The sequence below is a fragment of the Oncorhynchus clarkii genome, chromosome 24 (genome assembly GCF_045791955.1).
Source record: "Oncorhynchus clarkii lewisi isolate Uvic-CL-2024 chromosome 24, UVic_Ocla_1.0, whole genome shotgun sequence".
In the NCBI taxonomy this organism is placed as follows: Eukaryota; Metazoa; Chordata; class Actinopteri; order Salmoniformes; family Salmonidae; genus Oncorhynchus; species Oncorhynchus clarkii.
This window is the reverse complement of record NC_092170.1, coordinates 12,679,979-12,695,402: the sequence shown is the minus strand read 5'-3', so window position 1 is coordinate 12,695,402 and position 15,424 is coordinate 12,679,979. Positions and strand designations below refer to the sequence as shown.

At 43.2% G+C, this 15,424-nt stretch overlaps 2 protein-coding genes across 5 annotated transcripts in view; one reads left to right on the top strand and one right to left on the bottom strand.

Moving 5' to 3' along the window:
- Positions 1-3,428, top strand: part of LOC139382327 (alpha-2-macroglobulin-like) — a 563,422-nt gene extending 559,994 nt beyond the window's left edge. Inside the window, exon 34 of the transcript XR_011628628.1 lies at positions 3,369-3,428. The gene's annotated coding sequence lies outside the window, so the exon portion shown is untranslated. The remainder of the gene's footprint in view (positions 1-3,368) is intronic.
- Positions 1-15,424, bottom strand: part of LOC139382326 (A-kinase anchor protein SPHKAP-like) — a 133,985-nt gene that overhangs the window by 39,992 nt on the left and 78,569 nt on the right. The gene's annotated exons all lie outside the window — the stretch shown is intronic.

Sequence of the window (15,424 nt, the reverse complement as noted above, 5' to 3'; positions counted from 1 at the left end):
ACGCAGTCATGGGTGAACAGGGAGTACAGGAGGTGAGTACACACCCTTGTGGGGCCCCAGTGTTGAGGATCCGCGAAGTGGAGATGTTGTTTCCTACCTTCACCACCTAAGGGCGGCTCGTCAGAAAGTCCAGGACCCAATTGCACAGGGCGGCTGAGACTCAGGGCCTCAAGCTTATTGATGAACTTGAAGGGTACTATGGTGTTGAATGCTGAGCTGTAATTGATGAACAGCATTCTTACATAGGTATTTCTCTTGTCTAGATGGGATAAGGCAGTGTGCAGTATGATGGTGATTGCATCGTCTGTGGACCTGTTGGGGCGGTATGCAAATTGAAGTGGGTCTAGGGTTGCAGGTAAGGTAGAGGTGATATGATCCTTAACTAGCCTCTCAAATACACTTCATGATGACAGAAGTGAGTGCTATGGGGCGATAGTCATTTAGTTCAGTTATCTTTGCCTTCTTGGGTACAGGAACAATGGTGGCCATCTTGAAGCATTTGGGGACAGCAGACTGGGATAGGGAGTGATTGAATATGTCCTTAAACACACCAGCCAGCTGGTCTGCACATGCTCTTGCGAGGGTTAACACGTTTAAATGTCTTACTCACGTCGGCAACGGAGAAGAGAGGGGGGAGGCCCACAGTCCTTGGTAGCGGGCCATGTCGGTGGCACTGTATTATCTTCAAAGCGGGCAAATAAGGTGTTTAGTTTGTCTGGAAGCAAGACGTCGGTGTCCGTGACGTGGCTAGTTTTCTTTCTGTAGTCTGTAGTTGCCTGTAGACGCTGCCACATACGTCTATCACAATCCCTACTGTTCTCTCTAGTCATGTCTCCCTCCAAACAAACACCTCTCTCAAACACCTTTCTCTCAGTCAGACAGGTGTTAGTATTCATGACACAGGCATTTCCTGTTGGTAAGTATAGCCGTTTGTATTCAAACACTTCTACTTCTTGTTGTTCACAGGCTTTGTGTCCTCTCTGTCATTAGCCGGGGGTGTCTGTCAGTCAGACCAGACATGTTGTCCTCTTCACAGACAGACAGAGTGGCAGAGTGGTCAGATCATTAGACTGCATTTGCTAGCAGTTAGCGCTGTCGCTCGCATTCAAATCAGTCAGTGAGTGTTGTGAGTGACAGCTGTGTGTGTGTGTGTGTGTTTATGTGTGTGTTATACTATGAGTGACAGCGGTCACCTGCAGGCTGACAGTCATACAGTCATACAGTCAGTCAGTCAGTCAGTCAGTCAGTCAGACAGACAGACAGACAGACAGACAGACAGACAGACAGACAGACAGACAGACAGACAGACAGACAGACAGACAGACAGACAGACAGACAGAGATGTGTGTGTGAACACTGGGTTGTTCACTTAGGCCTTTTAGAATTACCCAGGCCACAAGTTTGCCCACTGGCCACTCATACAGTACATACCCAACACAACTGACACTACTACCCTCTTAGAAAAAAGGGTTCCAAAAGGGTTCTTCTGCGGTCCCTATATGAGAACCCTTTTTGGTTCCTAGTAGAACCCTTTTTGGTTCGAGGTAGAACTCTTTTGAGTTTCATGTAGAACCCTCTGTGGAAAGGGTTCTACATGGAACTTAAAATTACATATGGGGACAGCCTGGGGAACCCTTTTTCTAAGAGTGTACTGATGGTCTGGCTCAGAGTAGACAGGACACCATGTCTTTTCTCTCTCTCTCTCTTCTCTTTCTCTCGCTCCATCTTTCCCCCTCTCTCTCCATATTTCCCCTCTGTTTACCGCTATCCTTCTCCCTCTTTCTCCCTTTCTCTCTCCATCCCCATCCCTTCCTCTGTTTGTTTCTCAGTGTCTCCTAATCCCACAGCCATTTAAAGGGAACAATTCCATCAGGTCTTTTCTTTTTTTTAAGATAGAAAGAACAGCAAAGATTAAAGCAACCACTCAAATCATCTCATCCCCATCATCAACACAGAATCACATCAGAGTGAGCCAGTAGGAGCAAAGTGTTTCAGTGTGGAAATCAGAAGAAACCAGTCAGAGAGTGCTCTCACTGTCAAAGCCCTGTCACAGATGAGCTATTTTAAAGCTTGCCTGGTTACAAAACAGGAACGCACGATTGGAGTAGCGGTTGGAAAAAATATGTGTACATGCAAAAAGGAGAGAGAGAGGCAGAGCGAGAGAAAGAGGGAGGGAAGACGCAGAAAGGGAAGAGGCAGACAGAAATGTATATACCGTGAGAGAGGTTGAGAGAGAAAGATGCTAAAGGCAGAGAGAGAGTGAAACAGAGAGAGAGATAAAGGCAGAGAGAGAGATAAAGGCAGAGAGAGTGAAACAGAGAGAGAGATAAAGGCAGAGAGAGAGTAAAACAGAGAGAGAGTGAAACAGAGAGAGATAAAGGCAGAGAGAGAGTGAAACAGAGAGAGAGTGAAACAGAGAGAGAGATAAAGTCAGAGAGAGTGAAACAGAGAGAGATAAAGGCAGAGAGAGAGTGAAACAGAGAGAGATAGATAAAGGCAGAGATGGAGTGAAACAGAGAGATAGATAAAGGCAGAGAGTGAAACAGAGAGAGATAAAGGCAGAGAGAGAGTGAAACAGAGAGAGAGTGAAACAGAGAGAGAGATAAAGTCAGAGAGAGTGAAACAGAGAGAGAGTGAAACAGAGAGAGATAAAGGCAGAGAGAGAGTGAAACAGAGAGAGAGTGAAACAGAGAGAGAGTGAAACAGAGAGAGAGATAAAGTCAGAGAGAGTGAAACAGAGAGAGATAAAGGCAGAGAGAGAGTGAAACAGAGAGAGAGAGATAAAGGCAGAGATGGAGTGAAACAGAGAGAGAGTGAAACAGAGAAAGAGAGACTGCAGTGCTTTCAGAATGAGTCTGAGTGCTTGTGACACAGACAGAAATATTTATGGAACATTAGGAATAGTGAGGGTTTGACCCTTCACCCCTGGGACGAGAGGACACACAACACATGCTACTGTAAAGGAGAGGTTATGTCACCCACAGCTAAGAAAAATATTTTACTGGGTGGTGAGTGACTTCTCATGGCATTGGAATTTACAGTAATGCTATACATTTAAAGATCCAATGCAGTGATTTTTATCTCAATATCAAATCATTTCTGGATAACAATTGTGAAGTTGTGAAAATGATGATAATGCCCTGTTAGAGTAAGAGCTGTTTGAATAGACCACATTACATTTCAGTCTGTTTTGGTGGGATGGAGTTTTGGCCTGCCAGGCAGTAAATCAGTTCATAGACCAATAAGAAAGAGAGTTCCAAACCTCTCTGCCAACAATAGCTAGTTTTTAGCTTTCCCCTCCCCACTCAGACCACACCCAAACAGTCCTAGCTAAATTCTTGTTTGACTAATTGCTATTCGCTAAGAAGCAATTATTAATATTATTTTTTTAAGACGTTACTGTGATTGTTTTCAATTAAAATGGTCAAAAAGACAGAAATATCACGTTTTTGACTGGCTCTTTATATGATATTTAGCGTTCATCAGTTAGAAAAGATGGAATACCAGAATATGTGGATGGCTACACATGGTTTGATTTGGTTCCTGTTTTGTAGGCAGATAATGGTTGTTTGTGAAAAATAATGTAATTGAAGGATGGGAAACAACAATAAATAAAGAATTGCACAAGTGTCTGTGTGTGTGTGTGTGTGTGTGTGTGTGTATGTTTACACATGTATGTGTGTGTGTCCGCATTAGTGCCTGTGCACGTACTTGTGTGTACGTGTGTGGCCTTGCTTGTTAGAAAGGGATTTGTGACTGCTTGGACTAACAGGAGTGTATTAAATGGACTTTTATTTCCATCACATCTCTCCAGTTGATGTGATCTGGCTTGTATCCCCTCATCAAAGGACAAGAAGAAGACTTTACTAATAAGAGTTTTACAATGGAGTGTCGTGTGTGTGTGTGTGTGTGTGTGTACGCACCCTGGATGGAAGATTACACTGATAGACAAGACCGTTATGGATATCACTGACATTCCAATGACTGCCACACTTCGGTCTCAGATTTCTCAGAGAACGATGTACACGGAGGAGAGAAAAACTATTCTACGCAGAGTTCAATGATGCATGAAATCGGAGCTTCCCCGAAAGATGGACTTTAGCATATTATTTCCATTCTATCGATTTCACACCTATCAAACACACACGCACCTGCGCACGGTGGCAGGGAACACTGCATTTCAGCATTACATAAACGGGGCTCATAGGGGCTCATTGACGTGGCCGCAATTATGGCTAATGACATCATTAACCAGTCTAATCACGCGGCCTCTCTCTGCAGTTATACCTGCTCATTCACATGATTGGTCCTCTGCATCTAGTCACCTGTTTACGTAGAATAATGAGCAGAGGATGTGATTAACAGAGATGATAATTATTATTATTAGAATCATATGGAGAGGTTAATGAGGGTCTGGGTGAGGGGTCTCTGCTGACATTGTTGCCACTATTGTACATAGAGGTTAACACAGTGGGAGGGTCAACTTGATTTCACAAGCTGAGGTCAATATTTGACATTCATCCAATGGCCTGTCTGGGGAGGCAGTGGGACAGGAGGTCGGAAGGTGGCGAGTGTTGGCGGTGGGTATAGGTGGCAGGGGGTGATACTGTAAATGGTGGAGGTACATTTGGAGCTGTGGCGTGTTGGCGGGTAAATAGCAGTACAGTGAATGAGATGTACAGTGTGTGCAGTACAGTGGCAGTCAGAGGGGTGGGTGGTTGGAGTCTTGGCAGTGGGTATAGGGGATGGTAAAGGAAGGAGGTTGCCTGGTGACAGCCTAGGCGGTGGCCAAGCTCAGTCAGAGCCCAGAGTCAAGCCAAGTCAGTACTAGTACGACAGAACACTAGGCTACATTGCTCATTTGAGACTCAGCGGTTTGTTTGATTGATTTTCTCGAAGAGTGGAGTTAGCTGAGGAGAAGACACAGCTCTCTCTCCCCCACTCTCTGTCTCTGACTCTCTCTATATCTCATTCTCTCTCTTTCTCTCTCTGTTCGGGCACTGATTATCACCTGTCCCCTTTAATCCTCCCAGGATGCCAGAGAAACGAAAGAGGAAGCTTTTAGCCGACTTAATCCTAGACACCACTGTATGCACACTACAGTGTCTTCAGACAGTGTTCACACCCCTTGACATATTCAACATATTGTTGTGTTACAACCTGATATCAAAATGGATTAAAAAGCTATTTTCTTCTCACCCATTTACACACAATACCACATAATGACAAAGTGAAAACATGTTTTTAGAAATCTTTGCAAATTTATTGAAAACTTGTGTCACTTCAACCTTAAAGGTCCAAAATTATGTCACCACTGCCCTTGACTCTAAGCGATGTTGTGATGCTATTTAGATTAACTTGGACAAAGCTTTTGATATGGCAGACCATTCCATTATTGTGGAGAATTGGTGTCTCTGAGGGGTCTTTGATCTGGTTTGTGTACCTCTCTCAAATAGTGCAGTGTGAAAAGTCATACCATTTGCTATCTCAACCACTGCCTGTCACCTGCCTTCTGAATTTACATCAGCAACATAGCTCAGGCAGTAGGAAGCTCTCTCATCTATTTAAATGCAGATGGTGCAGTCTTATACTCAGCTGGCCCCTCCCTGGATGTTGTGTTAAATGCTCTACAACAAGGCTTTCTTAGTGTCCAGCAAGCTTTCTCTCCCCATATTTGTTCTGAACACCTCCAAAACATACAGTACCAGTCATAAGTTTGGACACACCTACTCTTTCCAGGGTTCTTCTTTATTTTTACTATTGTAGAATAATAGTGAAGACACCAAAACTATGAAATAACACATATGGAATCATGTAGTGTTAAACAAATATTTTTTATTTTAGAGATTCTTCAAAGTAGCCACCCTTTGCCTTGATGACAGCTTTGCACACAACCTTGGCATTCTCTCAACCAGCTTCATGAGGTAGTCACCTGGAATGAATTTCAACTAACAGGTGTGCCTTGGTAAAAGTTCATTTGTGGAATTTCTTTCCTTCTTAATGCGTTTGAGCCAATCGGTTGTGTTGTGACGTGTGGTTCCCACCGTGAAGCATGGAGGAGGTGTGATGGTGTGGGGATGCTTTGCTGGTGACACTGTTGGTGATTGATGTATTTAGAATTCAAGGCACACTTAACCAGCATGGCTACCACAGCATTCTGCAGCGATACACCATCCCATCTGGTTTGCGCTTAGTGGCACAATCATTTGTTTCTCAACAGGACAATGGCCCAACACACCTCAAGGCTGTGTAAGGCCTATTTGACAAAGAAGGAGTGATGGAGTGCTGCATCAGATGACCTGGCCTCCACAATCATCCGACCTCAACCCAATTGAGATGGTTTGGGATGAGTTGGACCGCAGAGTGAAGGAAAAGCATCCAACAAGTGCTCAGCATATGTGGGAAGTCCTTCAATACTGTTGGAAAAGCATTCCAGGTGAGGCTGGTTGAGAGAATGCCAAGAGTGTGCAAAGCTTTGAAGACTCTCAAATCTAAAATACATATATTTGTTTAACACGTTTTTGGTTACTACATGATTCCATGTGTGTTATTTCATAGTTTTGATATCTTCACGATTATTATACAATGTATAAAATAGTAAAAAATAAAGGAAAACCCTTGAATAAGTAGGTGTGTCCAAACGTTTGACTGGTACCTTAGCTCATGTGGTCTCCCCACTGGTGTGATTACTACCTCTGAGGGTTTAGAGCTTGAAGTAGCCACCTCATACAAGTACTTGGGAGTACGGCTTACAGTAAGTACACTGTCCTTATCTCAGCACATATTCAAGTTGCAGGCTAAGGTTAAATCTCAACGTGGTTTCTTTTATTGTAATTGCTCCTCTTTCACCCCATCTGCCAAACTAACCTGATTCAGATGACCATGCTACCCATGCTAGATTACGGAGACGTAATTTATAGATTGGCAGGTAAGGGTGCTCTCGAGCGGCTATATGTTCTTTACCATTCGGCCATCAGATTTGCCATCAATGTTCCTTATAAGTCACATCACTGCACTCTATACTCCTCTGTAAACTGGCCATCTCTGTATACCTGGCGCAAGACCCACTGGTTGATTGGTTGATGCTTATTTATAAAATCCTCTTAGGCCTCACTCCTCCTGTTTGAGATACCTGATGCAACCCTCATCCTCCTCATACAACACCCGTTCTGCCAGTCACATTCTGTTAAATGCACACACATCCCTGGGTCGCTCGTCTTTTCAGATTGCTGCAGCTAGCGACTGGAACAAGTTGCAAAAAAACACTCAAACTGGACAGTTTTATATCCATCTCTGCATTGAAAGACTCCATCATGGACACTCTTACTGACAGGTGTGGCTGCTTTGCCTGATGTATTGTTGTCTCTACCTTCTTGCCCTTTGTGCTGTTGTCTGTGCCTAACAATGTTTGTACCATGTTTGTGCTGCTACCATGTTGTGTTGTTGTCATGTTTGTGCTGCTACCATGTTGTGTTGTTGTCTTAGGTCTATTTTATGTAGTGTTGTGGTGTCTCTCTTGTCGTGATGTGTGTTTTGTCCTATATAAAACATGTTTGCCCAGACCGTGTCCCCAGAGGAGGCCTTTTGCCTCTTGGTAGGACATCATTGTAAATAAGAATTTGTTCTTAATTGACTTGGCTAGTTCAATAAAGGTTCAATTAAAATAAAACACATTTACATAAGTATTCACACCCCTTTGCTTTGACACACCAACTTGAGCTCAAGAGCATCCAATTTCCTTTGATCATACTTGAGATGTTTCTACAACTTGATTGGAGTCCACCTCTGGCCTATTCAATTGTTAGGACATGATTTAGAAAGAAACACACCTGTCTATATAAGGTCTGACAGTTGACAGTGCATGTCAGAACAGAAACTATACTATGAATTCCAAGGAATTGTCCGTAGATCTGAGATTTTTAAACTGTGATGAGGTATATATCTGGGAAAGACACAATTTATAAAGTGTTGAAAGTTTCCAGAGCACAGTGGTCTCCATCATTGGGAAATTGAACAAATATGGAACCACCCTGTCTTTGTCTAGTGCTGGCCGTCCGACCAAACTGAGAAACCAGGGAAAAGGGACCTTTGGTCAGGGAGGTGATCAAGAACCCAATGACCACCCTGACAGAACTACAGAGTTCCTTGGCTGATATGGGAGAACCTGCCAGAAGGATAACAGTCTCTACAGCACTTTGCCAAATCTAGACTTTATGGGAGAGTGACCAGACTAAAGCCATCCTGAGAAGGAGCCACATAACATCACACCTGGAATTAGCAAAAAGGCACGTAAAAACTCTGAGATCATAAGGCAAAATATTCTGTGTTCTAATGAGACAACAAAAATTGAACTCTTTGGCCTGAATGAAAAGTGCTATGTTGAGAGAAAACCAGGCACAGCTCATCACCCATCTAACACCATACCCACCGAGAAGCATGGTGTTGGCAGCATCATGCTATGGAAATGATTTTCAGCGGCAGGGACTGGGAGACTGGTAAGAATAGAGGGAACAATGAATGGAGCCAAATACAGGAAATCCTTGATGAGAACCGGCTTTAGAATGCAAACAACAGAGCGCAAACAACCCAAGCATATACAGCCCAAGCAATGCTGGATGGCTTCAGAACACAAATGTGAAAGACCTTGAGTGGCCCAGTCCAAGCCCAGACTTGGATCCAATTGAAAATATGTGGAAAGAGTGCTGTTCACCACCGCTCCCCATCTAACCTAGCAGAGCAAATCTGCAAGGGGTAAAGGGGAGAAACGCATTGACTCAGGGGAGTGAATACTTATGTAAATGAGATATTTATGTATTTCATTTTCAATACGTTTGCTAAAATGTCTAAAAACACATTTTCACTTTGTCATTATGGAGTATTGTGTGTCGATGGGTGAGAGAAAAACCTCTATTTAATACACTTTAAATTCAGGCTTTCGGTCAATTTCTCACTTCTTTGTCATTGAACATGTGCGTGCATGTTATATGTGAGAAGTCCTTAGAGGCTATAAAGCCGTAACAGGGCTCAGTCTGCAGTTCAGAACCTCATCAACTAATCATTCGCCGATCAGTTTCTAAGCTGAGGAGAAAACACGCTAGGCGGTCCACGCAGAACTTAATTAAGGTTTAGAATTAACATTGAAACCAAATGGAATAGCAGGTTGCTTTGACTCCGCAATTAAATGATTGTCTTTCTAACAGGCTGCCTCCTCTTATCCAAGAGCAGCCCGTGGTTTCATTATGCTGCCGACTGTGTAGCAATAAGGATGGTGAAGCTTGGTTAAATGTTAGCCAAGCTCACTAAAATAGTGTAGTGTCCGAAATGGCACCCTATTCCCTATATAGTAATAGTGCCCTACTTTTGACCAGGGTGCATAGGGCTCTGTTCAAAAGTAGTGCACTACATAGGGAATAGGGATCCATTTGAGACGTGGCACGGACACAGCAAATTAGGCTGTAGTCTTTGAATGCACAGCGAAAACACATGTTAATAAACATGTCTGAAATGTGACACTAACGTGCATAATTGCAATGGCATATCAGACCGTTCACATTCTGGAAAGAAGAAAATAGCTTTCAGTTCCAGAGAGGAAGTGCAGCTTGGATGAGGTACAGCCGATCTCCCATTATTATCATCCAGCCGATCTCCCATTATTATCATCCAGCCGATCTCCCATTATTATCATCCAGCCGATCTCCCATTATTATCATCCAGCCGATCTCCCATTATTATCATCTAGCCGATCTCCCATTATTATCATCCAGCCGATCTCCCATTATTATCATCCAGCCGATCTCCCATTATTATCATCCAGCCGATCTCCCATTATTATCATCCAGCCGATCTCCCATTATTATCATCCAGCCGATCTCCCATTATTATCATTCAGCCGATCCCCCGTTATTATCATCCAGCCGATCTCCCATTATTATCATCCAGCCGATCTCCCATTATTATCATCCAGCCGATCCCCCATTATTATCATCCAGCCGATCTCCCATTATTATCATCCAGCCGATCTCCCATTATTATCATCCAGCCGATCTCCCATTATTATCATCCAGCCGATCTCCCATTATTATCATCCAGCCGATCTCCCATTATTATCATCCAGCCGATCTCCCATTATTATCATCCAGCCAATCCCCCATTATTATCATCCAGCCGATCCCCCGTTATTATCATTCATCTAATCAGGAACTATTTCTTCATCAGTACATGTTTGTGCTGCTGCTGCCTCCAAACCCCATCCTTGGAGATGGACGTAATATCCAGTATACACGGGTGGTGTGTGTGTGTGTGTGTGTGTGTGTGTGTGTGTGTGTGTGTGTGTGTGTGTGTGTAACTGTGCGTGTGTATGTAAATGATTTGTGTGTGTATGTGTGTGCAGTTTGTGTGTGTGTGCGCTATCTGTTGTTAATACAGTATAGAGTGAGTCACTGTGCTCGCCTTAGAAACCTTTAATGTTGCCCCATTTACAGAGGTTTCTGAGGGAGTTATATATTTATTAGCAGGTTGCTTTAAAGTCAACAGAACGATTCTCACTGGTAGAGTAGATTTAAAACATGACAAAGTAATGGAATAGTCATGTTTACAAGCAGGTGTTCAATTCCCTTCAATGTTTCTCAAATGTAAAATTAAGTCAAATTTCGAAGTGTTTCGTTACTCCCCCCCCCCCCCCCCCCCCCCCACACACACACACACAAACAACAACCCACCTACAACTGCTCCAATGCAGCTATCCCCTCTCCCCCTTCTCCTCCAGTAGGTCAATTCTCACATTCCTACCTTCCAACTACCTACACTCTCCCTTGCATGATCCACCGCCCGCCCCCTTCCCCTGTGTGTCTCCCAATGGTCAGTCTCTGCAACCTGCAGCATACAAGCAGTGTCAGGGGGGCTGGCAGGGAGCCAAGGGAGGCAGAGAGCTGAGCAGCCAGCCTACCTGCAGGCCCAAAGCACTACCAGAGGCACTCTGCTCACTGTCCATCGATCCCACCTCTACTCTGATTAGTGGGACAGACAGGGTTTGTTTTTGTCGAAAATCTCCCAGAGAGAAATAGGGTGGTGTATACAAAGCCGGTGTGTGTGTGTGTGTCTGTGTGCATGTGTGCAGTAGTTGGTCTGCTCTGACTAAAGTGAGCGTTCCACATGAATGCTGCCCAGAAAAAAAAAGCTTAGAGTTGTCAAGTGCCGTCGGATGGGAGGGCCACTTTGAGTTTTTTACAGGCAACAAGGCAAAACCGAATTAAGCAATCGACAGAGAGCAATTTGGCTCTGTCCCAAATGGTCATATTCCCGTCTCTGGTCACAAGTAGTGCACTGCTGTATATTGAATAGGTGCCATTTGGGACGCAGACACTATACACTGCCATGGACCACTAGCATGAAAACTATCCAGAATGTGGGATTAGGCTTTGAAAATGGATATTATAAGGGTTTATTTTAGAGTCCTGAGATGTGTTACATGAATTAGTTTCCTTTTACAGATAGTAGAACTCATCCAGTAGGCTGTAGTGCTCTGAAAGGCCTGAAGAGTCATTCACAAGACAATAGTGAGAGATTAGTCTGAGCTAGAGAAGGTCGAGAGGTCACAGTCTATTTGTGTGTTTGTATTTGTGTGCATGCACACACACACACACACACACACACACACACACACACACACACACACACACACACACACACACACACACACACACACACACACACACACACACACACACACACACACACACACACACACACACACACACACACATGCCATTTCAACAGGAGGGGAAATGACTCTAGCCTATCTGAGGCAGATTGAAAACAAGCAGGCCCATCCCTTTCTTCTCAGGTGTGACAATAACATGTGTCTTAGGAAACAGGATAGAGTATTCCACTAGCACTCTCCAAGATTTACAGTTTTTTTCGATTGTTAAACGACAGTGGACACAACTGGAGTCACATGTGCAAAACTCTAACTACAGTCTGCACAGCAGCAGTTCATGTGGACCAAACTCTAGTTCGTTTTTCATTGCTTGAACAGAGTTTTCAAAACTCTACACACTTATCCCATGACTTTAACCACAACCTGCACAACACTGTGGATTTACAGCACTTTGTTCAAATGCTAACACACTGCTGTCAAAACTGTGAACCACACATTCAAAACGGAATAGATTTCAGCCTTGTGCCTTTCAAACACTGCTGATTGCAATTTCAGCTGAAAGGCTAAGCAGGTGTCTTGTTTTAGACTTGTTAGTGAACACACACACATATTACAGTATATATAGGTAGAGCTCAGAAAGACTCATTTTGGAAATGGAACAAGGAAGATGGGTTCGTGGAGGGAGAAGGGTGGCAGGGAGAGGGCGGATGCGTGGAGGGAGACAAAGAAGACAAAGAGCTGTTATTTCAGATGGAATAAGGGCTACACTTATAGACCATGTCGTGAACCATGGTCTCTCATTGAGAGAGGCAGGGTTGAGGGTGCAACCCAATCTGCAAAGATCCACAGTGGCATCTGTAATGCAAATTTTCCATCATGCAAACAGGTGAGAGTTACATCCTTACAGTAAATGGAAACATTACAGGAATCTATTTTGTATTGCAATTATAGAATATTTACACAGATATATATTACAAAAATAAAATATATTTTTACAACAGGACACAAAGGCTGCCCCCAACAGGGGGAAGAGGAAAAATATTTTCAGATGCGCAGGAAAATGCTATTGTTGACATGGTTGTTGTCAACAATGCAATAAAACTGCGGGAGATTCAAGATAGAGTGCTGGCTGATAATGATATATTTGAAAATGTTAATTCTGTCAGCACAACAACTATTGCTCGAGTCCTAAAGAAACACCAAGTTACAATGAAACAGTTATACACTGTACCGTTTGAGAGAAACGGTGAACGGGTAAAAGAGCATAGATACCAATATGTCCAGGTAAGACGTCTGAGGTTACGTACACAGCTATACAAAATATTTACAGTAAAAAAAAAACACTAGCATTTCTACAGTAAAACTGTGCACTTACTGTTTTTCAGAGAGTAATGGAGGTGGAAGCACTGGAAAGACCACATTCATTTGTATTTATCGATGAAGCTGGATTTAACCTTGCCAAAACACGGCGCAGAGGAAGGAATGTTATAGGTCAAAGGGCCACTGTGGAGGTTCCAGGCCAAAGGGGGGGAAATATCACCATGTGTGCTGCAATGGCCAATGATGGTTTGCTTCTCAACACACCACTCATTGGCCCATACAACACAGAAAGGCTTATAGCTTTCCTAGAACAGCTCTATGCTCAGCTAGTGCCAGCAGAACAGGGGGAGCCAGTAAGAAACCCCCAAGTTTTTGTCATAGTTTGCGATAACGTTGCTTTTCACCACTCTGCAGCTGTCACAGATTGGTTTGCAGCACATCACAGATTTATGGTTTTGTACCTGCCTGCATATTCACCCTTCCTCAACCCAATAGAGGAGTTTTTCTCTGCCTGGAGGTGGAAAGTGTTTGGTCACCACCTACATGACCAAATGTCTCTTTTGGAAGCCATGCGTGCCGGATGTGAGGACACGAGTCCAGAGGACTGCCAGGGATGGATAAGGCACTCCAGAAGGTTCTTCCCCAAGTGCATGGCAAGAGAAAACTTTAGATGTGATGTTGAAGAAAACCTGTGGCCTGATGCTAGAGAGAGGCAGGATTAGCCCCTCAATTATTTGTTCGAATTACAGTATGTACTTTTAGTTTCTACCTTTTTTTTCTCATTACTGTAATTCCGTAAATTACTACAGACTATTGAAGCAAACTGCTAATTTTCATTTACCTTAAAGAATTGTTATGTTCTAAAAATTGTAATAAATCATGTGAAAGAATGTCACTCTTTTCTTTGAAGAAAATATGACTTTGTATGAAGTCACTGAAATTGTTCAAACTGTAAAGATGGAAAGTTTGTATTTTCTGTATTGGTGTTTGATGCTAGTGTTTTTACTCTCAGTGTGTTCTGAGTGACAGTGTGTGTTATCTCAGTGAGGGTTGTGCATAGTGTTTGGCTGCACTGAGCGTGTTTTGAGCCATGTGTTAAGAGTTGTGTTGCTTGGAATGAGTTTTGCAGGTGATGTGAACTGTTTAGCTCAGGTGACTGTTGGTAGTGCAGACTGTAGTTAGAGTTTTGCACATGTGACTCCAGTTGTGCCCACTGTCGTTTAGCAATCGAAAAAAACTGTAATTAGCAAACACTGCTCAATTATTAATTGCCTGTTATCACATTTTTGAATTAATGCCACAGTGAATGTGCGGGTGGTGGATGTCTGGAAAGAAATTCTGTCTCAATGCTGTTTTCCATTGGACACGTGCTGATTTGGGTACAAAACAACAGCACAGCCAGGAGGGGTGAATTAAAGCCCAACAGAGACATTATAGAACTAAATACTTCCAATGTTTTAAAAATTCATAAAGAAATGGAAAAGTCATAAAATGGTGCTGGTCATAAACAGTGTGATCGACGTTGTTCCCCGTGCAGGAGAGAGGGAGGGAGTGGAGCTAAATTTAGCCCCAGTTACCGCCGCATGCATCGTGAGAGACTGATATTCCCGTTTGTTAGTATCATTTATTAAAATCTTGTGACAGCGCCATGACTGCAGGAGAGGGGTCTTTCCATTCTCGTTGCTCAGGAGGCATGAAATCAGACAGCACAGCGAGTCCGTGGCTGGATAAAACACACACACACACACACACACAGAGAGTGAGAATATTAATCTGAAGGGAACATCTGTCCGACGTGGCCCTGTTCTGTCCTCTAAAGAGTTACATTTTTCTTTCCACCCTCCTTTTGTTTGCTTTGTTTACGTTCACTTCCTATTGTGTGTTTGTGTTGACGTCTTCTACGGTCCAGTAATGTGTGTTGTCCACGTCTCAGTGCCTTACTGTGAATACGTAGTGAATTCTCTTTTCTCTTGTCTTGGCAAGGGAGTAGGTTGGCTAAATGCAAACCCTCAGAGGCACACATATATTATGGATTCAAATTCTAATAATGTTCTTGGGACTGAGTGTTTATCTGTGTAACTGGAGAGAGAGAGACATAGACACTTCATTACAACACAGTATATAGACATAATATTACATTTGAAATGTCTATATTCTTTTGGAACTTTTGTGAGTGTAATGTTTACTGTTCATTTAAAAAAAGATTTATTCCACTTTTGTTTGTTATCCATTTCACTTGCTTTGGCAATGTAAACATATGTTTCCCATGCCAGTAAAGCCCTTAAATTGAACTTGAATTGACAGAGACATACACTCACAGAGACAGAGACAGAGACAGAGAGAGACAGAGAGAAAAGAGGTGATAGGATGTCCTTCTGTGAAAATACTTACACGTCGGCTACTGCCTCTGGGCTCCAGTGTAACAGTGTGTTAAACATGTGCTCTCCC